Below are 5,947 nucleotides of genomic sequence, written 5' to 3' on the forward strand. Positions count from 1 at the left end.
GGTCCCATTGCACTCATAGGCAGGGAGAATCACAGAATCCTTAAGGTTGGAAAAGACCTCCAAATTCATCTGGTCCAACCATCCTCTTACCACCAAAGGGCAGCAGCAGCTACACAAATTCACGGCTGTCCTCACAGCAAATACCCAGGGGCAGAGGATGTGCTGTCCCCTGCAGCCCTGCAGCCCCAGCACAGAGCGCTCTGTGTCCTCCGGGCTCCTGCTCAGGAGAGGAAAGCTGTGGTGATGGAGCATCCTCTCGCTGCATCTAACATATATCACGTGCTGTGGGAACCGAGGTGAGGCTGTATACTGACAGGTTAGGGAGGTTAATTAAATGTTGCCAGAGGAAAGAAATGAAGCTTCATTGCCAGAAGGCAGCAGGTCAACTAAGGCAGAGCAGGGCTGGGACAGGCACTCTGGTGAGGGATACCACAAAAAGCAGTGCTGGGTGAGTCTCCTGGCTCCACACTTCGTGGGACGGAGGAAATTGCTTGAGAAGCAGGAACAGAGAACAGGGCAGTCAACCAACAGCCTGCCCTGTGCCTGCTGCTCTGGGAGCTGTCTGATGGCAGTGAACAGAGGGAGTCTCAGTGCACAGCTGGCAATAAAAACCATGCAGGGCACCAAAAACAGAGAAAGAAAAAAGGGGTGTGAGCAAAGATGGGCTGCAGATTTTAAGGGAAAGCTACCAAAACTAGAGCATTTCTGTGTGTTGACATATGCTGGAAGAAGAGCAACTAAAAAACATCAGTGTGGTGGAGATCACTCCTGGGAAAGGCATTATAAAGCAGTTTTTCCTCATACCCAGCTGTAATATGAGATTGTAAATAGACTTGAAACGAGTCACAAGATGCACAGAACTGCAGACCTTGCCCTTTATAAACCACTCGCCTGCCACATGGTGCCACCCGCATTTTGGTTACTTAATGGGAATGGAGGTTCTGCCAAAAAAAAAAAAAATCAAAAAACAGAAACAAGCCTTTTCCAGTGTCCATAAACACGTTGTGAGGGGCATTCATGGAGAGTTAGATAATTGTGGAAACTTAACATTAACTACAGCAGCAGATATCTGCAGAGCGACAAACAGTGCCAAACAGCTCCTGGTAAATCAGGAGGAGAATGGGGAAGCAGCTGGTGTAGCCACTGTTGGAGGCAGCAGCTCCCAGAAAGAAAATGTTTCATAAAGCAATAGCAATGTGAGCCAGCTGCCAAGCAGGGAAAAGCTGGGATGGGGCTGGTGCACCACTGAATGGACCAGAAACAGATCTGCTCCTGCAAGAAGTGGCTGTGAGGTTCACCAGTGGGTACCATGGGGTTTTGGGGCTGCTCTGAGCTCATCAGGAGTGTAGCTCCCCAGGAGGGGTTGTTGCAGCAGACACATAGACCTGTACCATGTGCAATTAAAAATGGAAAGGAGCTGTGGAAGTGGATGGAAACCCTCACCCCACTGAGCTGGAAACAACTGGAGACTCAACATAGTGCTAAAACAGGCACAGTGACTTCAGCAGCCGCAGGGTGGAGGAATAAGGGGTTCAGAAACAGCAGAAGTGTGGACCTAACTTTATCAAGTACAGGAGGTTTTGCAGGAAAAGCCTCAGTCCCAGCAGCACAGAGCTCCAGGGCGCAGTGGGGAGGCCTGCAGTGGTGCTCCAGGAGCCACTGTAGGCACCACCCTGCCAAGGAGACCTTAGCCTCCCGTGGAGGCATGGGCATCTCCCTGGTCCCTGCCAGAAGACAACTGCTGACGCTGGATGAAAGCCTGGGATATGCTGCACTCTGTCATTTACTCCCCCTCCATAGTCCAGCTGCCACCTTCGTTATTCATGTCCTATCAAGAACACTGTTCATTCATTGTGCATTTTCTAGAGGAGAAAAGATTGTTGGATGTGGCATTTTATAACCTACAAAGGCATATTTTTATCTGCTTTAGAGTTTGCAGTTTCCACAAAATTGCTAGAGGTGTGGTATGAGCTGGATACAAACCCATTGGCTGTGTACAGAATGCATGCAGCAGAGTCCTGCCTCAAGGTCACTCGTGGGCTAAGTAAAATGCTCTTAAAATTATTATGGTGGTTTTCATGAGTACTGAAGAGGAGAAGTGGTAATAACATGACAGTTAAGATAAGTGTTAACAATTCAGTGTTAGGAGAGTCTCACTAGCGTGACTGTGAGGTTTCCCATGCGCAGTGCTGCACACTGACCAGCACCTGCACCGTGGGACATGCTGGCTGGGGATACACTCCTGTGGGACAGGGGACAAGGGCCCCTCTTGTGCATCTTGTTCAGGATGTGCCACAAGATCCAGAGCAATGCTGTGGTGTGACATCTCCAGGAGGACTCAGTCCCAGACCACCACCGCCTGAAGCAGGCACGGTGATCCCTGCACAGAGGCACAGTGCCGCCCACCCCATGGCAGGACCACCAGCCCAGCGCTGAGCCCCACGGCACAGAAGGCTCTAGCGCAGTGCCCTGATGGGGACAGACAGCAGGATCTGTCACCCTGTCATCCAGACCTGTCACCCTGACAGCTTACAAAAGAAGGGTTCTGCTCTGACCACTTGTCCTGAATGCTTTGGATCCAATGTTGTTCTTTTCTGAATGCACCCTTTTCCCCTAAATACGGTGTTTCAGCCCCAAAAAGTAAAAGTTCCAGAAGGACATAGTAGAGGGCAAATAAGAAAAAAGAGAAAGAAAATACCCTGTTCAATGTAGTTGGAGCTAGTTCTTGTGGTTGTTCTAGAGGCTGCCATTTGCACCTACATGCAGACACAATACACAAACCAAGACATGGGGACAAGAAGCTTTCTCAAATAAATAGTTTTACTTCTTTCAAAATCACAGATGAATCCAGCTGCAAAGGGCCTTCTGTGAGCTGCAGAGGGTTTTGATCTGATGGAGGACGTCATTCTTGAGGACATATTTTTCAATACTTCTGGAAAGTGAACAAAGTTGTTAGATTTATTTTTAATTCTACATTTGTTTGAAGTTATATCTTTTATATATTTTCCTCAACCATTTACTCTGCCAGCAGAAAGTGTCTTCCTATTTTTCTCCCTTTTTCTTTTCCAAACCCTCACTGTTGCGTAATGGCAGAATGACAAGAGAGCTTTGAAACTGCCCATGTCTGCCAGCCATCCAGTACTGGCAAAATTCTGCAGAAAATTAGAACAAGGGGGAAGAAAATTTGCAAAATGGGGAAAACCAATAATTTTTTGATACTTAAAATAAAATGTAAAAAGCTTTCTCTAAATAATAATAAATAATAATAATAATAAATAATAAATAATAAATAATAATGTCAAATGATTAATAATGATAAATAATTGATAATAATAACTAATAATAGGTAATAATAAATAATAATAATCCTCCCACAAGAAATTTAGAGAATCTGGACTTTGTGAAAGAGAAACAGAGTGGGCTTGTTTTCCTGGCAGAGTGATACATTTTTGACCAGTTATCTAGATCTCCGTAGCAGAATAGTGACCCCTTGTCCATGTTTGGCACTTTCTGCAGTGGCTATCAATGTGCTACCAAAGGAAGTGAAATTAATCTGCAGTGGGGAAACTGAGTCACAAAGAGACGGGAAACTGAGTCACAAAGAGACATGACCAGCTCGGCAGCAAGGCAAGGAAAAAAGCCATGTCCTCTGCAGTCAAATCCAGGCTTTTAGTGCTAAACTGCAGGATGAGTGGAGGAAGCCAGCCATGCATGCCATGCCTGATGTCGTTTAGTGGTGAATGGCTGAAGTGATTGGAGGCAGTGCGATCTCTCCCCTGGCAGCCAGATGCAGAAGCAGCAGCTCTTGGAAAGACACAGCTGGCAGGGGGCCAGGGTGTGAAGGGTTACTGTTTTCAATCAAGCCAGCCAGAACATTAAAACAGATGCTGGTTGGATGAAAAGTGGTGTAGCATCTCTCTTAATCGTGTCAGTGTTTCCCTCCCCTGTGCTCTGCTCCTTGAGGCCTGCAGAAAGCCCCCACCTCCCATCCTGCTCCTGGAGCATTCACTCCTCTGCCCTGCTCCCTATAAGCCAGCCCCTACAAACCCACCTGACCTATCTGCATGCAACACTCAAGCACCAGCTGAGCTCTACAGACACTGATGCTATCCTGACAGAATCATGCCCTGAATCGCAGGGAGGGTTCCACCCAAGACAAGGACTCTCATGAGCTGAAGCATGCCCGGACCTCCCAGCTGAGTTCCAATCACCCCCACTATTGCTGGAGTAGTACAGCTGTTAGATTTGTCAGAAATACCTGAGAGAGACCAAAGCCTTTTCCCTTTTGGCTCTCTGGGCATGGAGTTCACAGCTCAGCCCCCCTCTAACTACTCCTAAATGTGGGGAAAAATGATAACCCTCGATGTGAGGACCCAGGGGGGCAGCGATTAGCAGACACCCACTTCTGCTGTGCACAGAGAGTGGAAGCCAGTGCCTGCCTAAGTGTCCCGAAGGTCACAGCTTGATTTAATAAAGGTATCTGCCTAGAAAGGCAGCCTGATTTCCCATGCTGGAACAGCAAGCAGCACTTATTAGCTAGACCTCAGGGCTTTGCTAATGAGCTCGCAAATGTCTCACCTGGAGGCATGCAGGGCTGGATCCTGCTCGATGGAGATGAGAGTTGTTCCCTTTTAGCAAAAACTAGTGATTTCTCTCAAGAGGAGTATGCAGTGCGTCCTGCTCCTTCTTCCCACGCTGCTGCTGGGATTTGCAAGGATGGGTAAGCAGAGCTGGGGCTTTTTATATTCCCAGAGGGAACTTCCCCTTAGATCAGCACTGGGTTGTATAGTCAGGATACAGCAGAAAGAAATTTCCACCTGTAGATGAACAGCTGGTAGTTAACAATCATCCTCACCACTGCCAGCACCTTGCACTGCTGCCAGCTCTGTCCCATGGTAGCTCGTGGGCTTGTGAAAATTCATTCGCTGCCTGTTTTGCTTCAGGGAGCAAAGTTTGAGGCTTGTTGAAGGCTTTTTGTGGAGTCCTCTGAACTATTTGTATCGCTACCTGCAAGTGGCTTCCTCTAGCAGAGCCCCATGCATCCTGTCTGGATGGGGACAGCAGCCTGGAGTCACCCTCCAGCCCTGCTGGGTCTCCAGAGGACACGGTGACGGTGCCCAGCCATGGCTCAGGGTCCTCACCTCGATGCAGGGAAAGGCCCTGCTCTGCAGGGGAGAGGGGGAGCCCACAGTGGGACACGGGCTCCTGCCTTCCCCATGCTGCGCCCTCTGGCACTGCTCACATCACCCGCTGTCACCCACAGAGCCAAAGCTGATGGCAAAGATCAAAGAGGACAAGAAGGTGGCAGGCACCTTCATTATTTTAGGAGTTGAAAGGGATGTTTACAGCTTCCTGAGCGAGGTTGTGCCTCTGTGGTAACATTCCCAGCGCTTTCAGCATTGTTGCTGTCATCTTCCGTGATTAAACTTGTTCCCTTTTGATCCTTTCATGCAATGGGATGAAAACAAAGCAGGCAAAGGTGCAAGATCCAGAAGTATTTAGTCAGCACCCTGTTCAAAGTCTTTTCTTCTTTACTGAGATGGGGCTAAATGGGCCAATAAAATGAAGAGACAATTAATGAGAAGGAAACCAGAACCAAAAGACGCAATCATGGGGGCAACTCCTGTGCTTATGCATGACTTGTCACCCATCAGTATGGAAAAGCAAAGAAGATTTAAACTCTGGAGTTGACAGCAAGCCAACTGAATCTGAAGCATGGATAGAAAAGGAGAGTCCCCATGGGGACAGAAAGATGCTGAGCTTGATAAGCAGCTCAGCTTCTCTCTGCAGCCAGAGAAACAAAAATTGCCTGCTTCCAAACACCTTCACCCCTCCAGTGGAGAAACTTTACTGGGATTACAGAGAGGCAGAAAAATAACAGCAAGCATAAAAAGATCTGTTACACCTGTGAGAAGATCCCTGGAAGGATTCTTCTTAGGTTAGGCAT

General features: G+C 48.0%; 1 long non-coding RNA gene across 1 annotated transcript; it reads right to left on the reverse strand.

Moving 5' to 3' along the window:
- Positions 1-2,802: 2,802 nt before the first annotated feature.
- Positions 2,803-4,763, reverse strand: LOC137841872 (uncharacterized). The gene is made up of 2 exons (XR_011088814.1): positions 4,579-4,763; positions 2,803-2,932 (listed from the first exon to the last, which is right to left on the reverse strand). It is a non-coding gene; the product is annotated as an uncharacterized lncRNA (long non-coding RNA).
- Between the last annotated feature and the right edge of the window lie 1,184 nt (positions 4,764-5,947).

The sequence above is a fragment of the Anas acuta genome, chromosome 18 (assembly GCF_963932015.1).
Source record: "Anas acuta chromosome 18, bAnaAcu1.1, whole genome shotgun sequence".
In the NCBI taxonomy this organism is placed as follows: domain Eukaryota; kingdom Metazoa; phylum Chordata; class Aves; order Anseriformes; family Anatidae; genus Anas; species Anas acuta.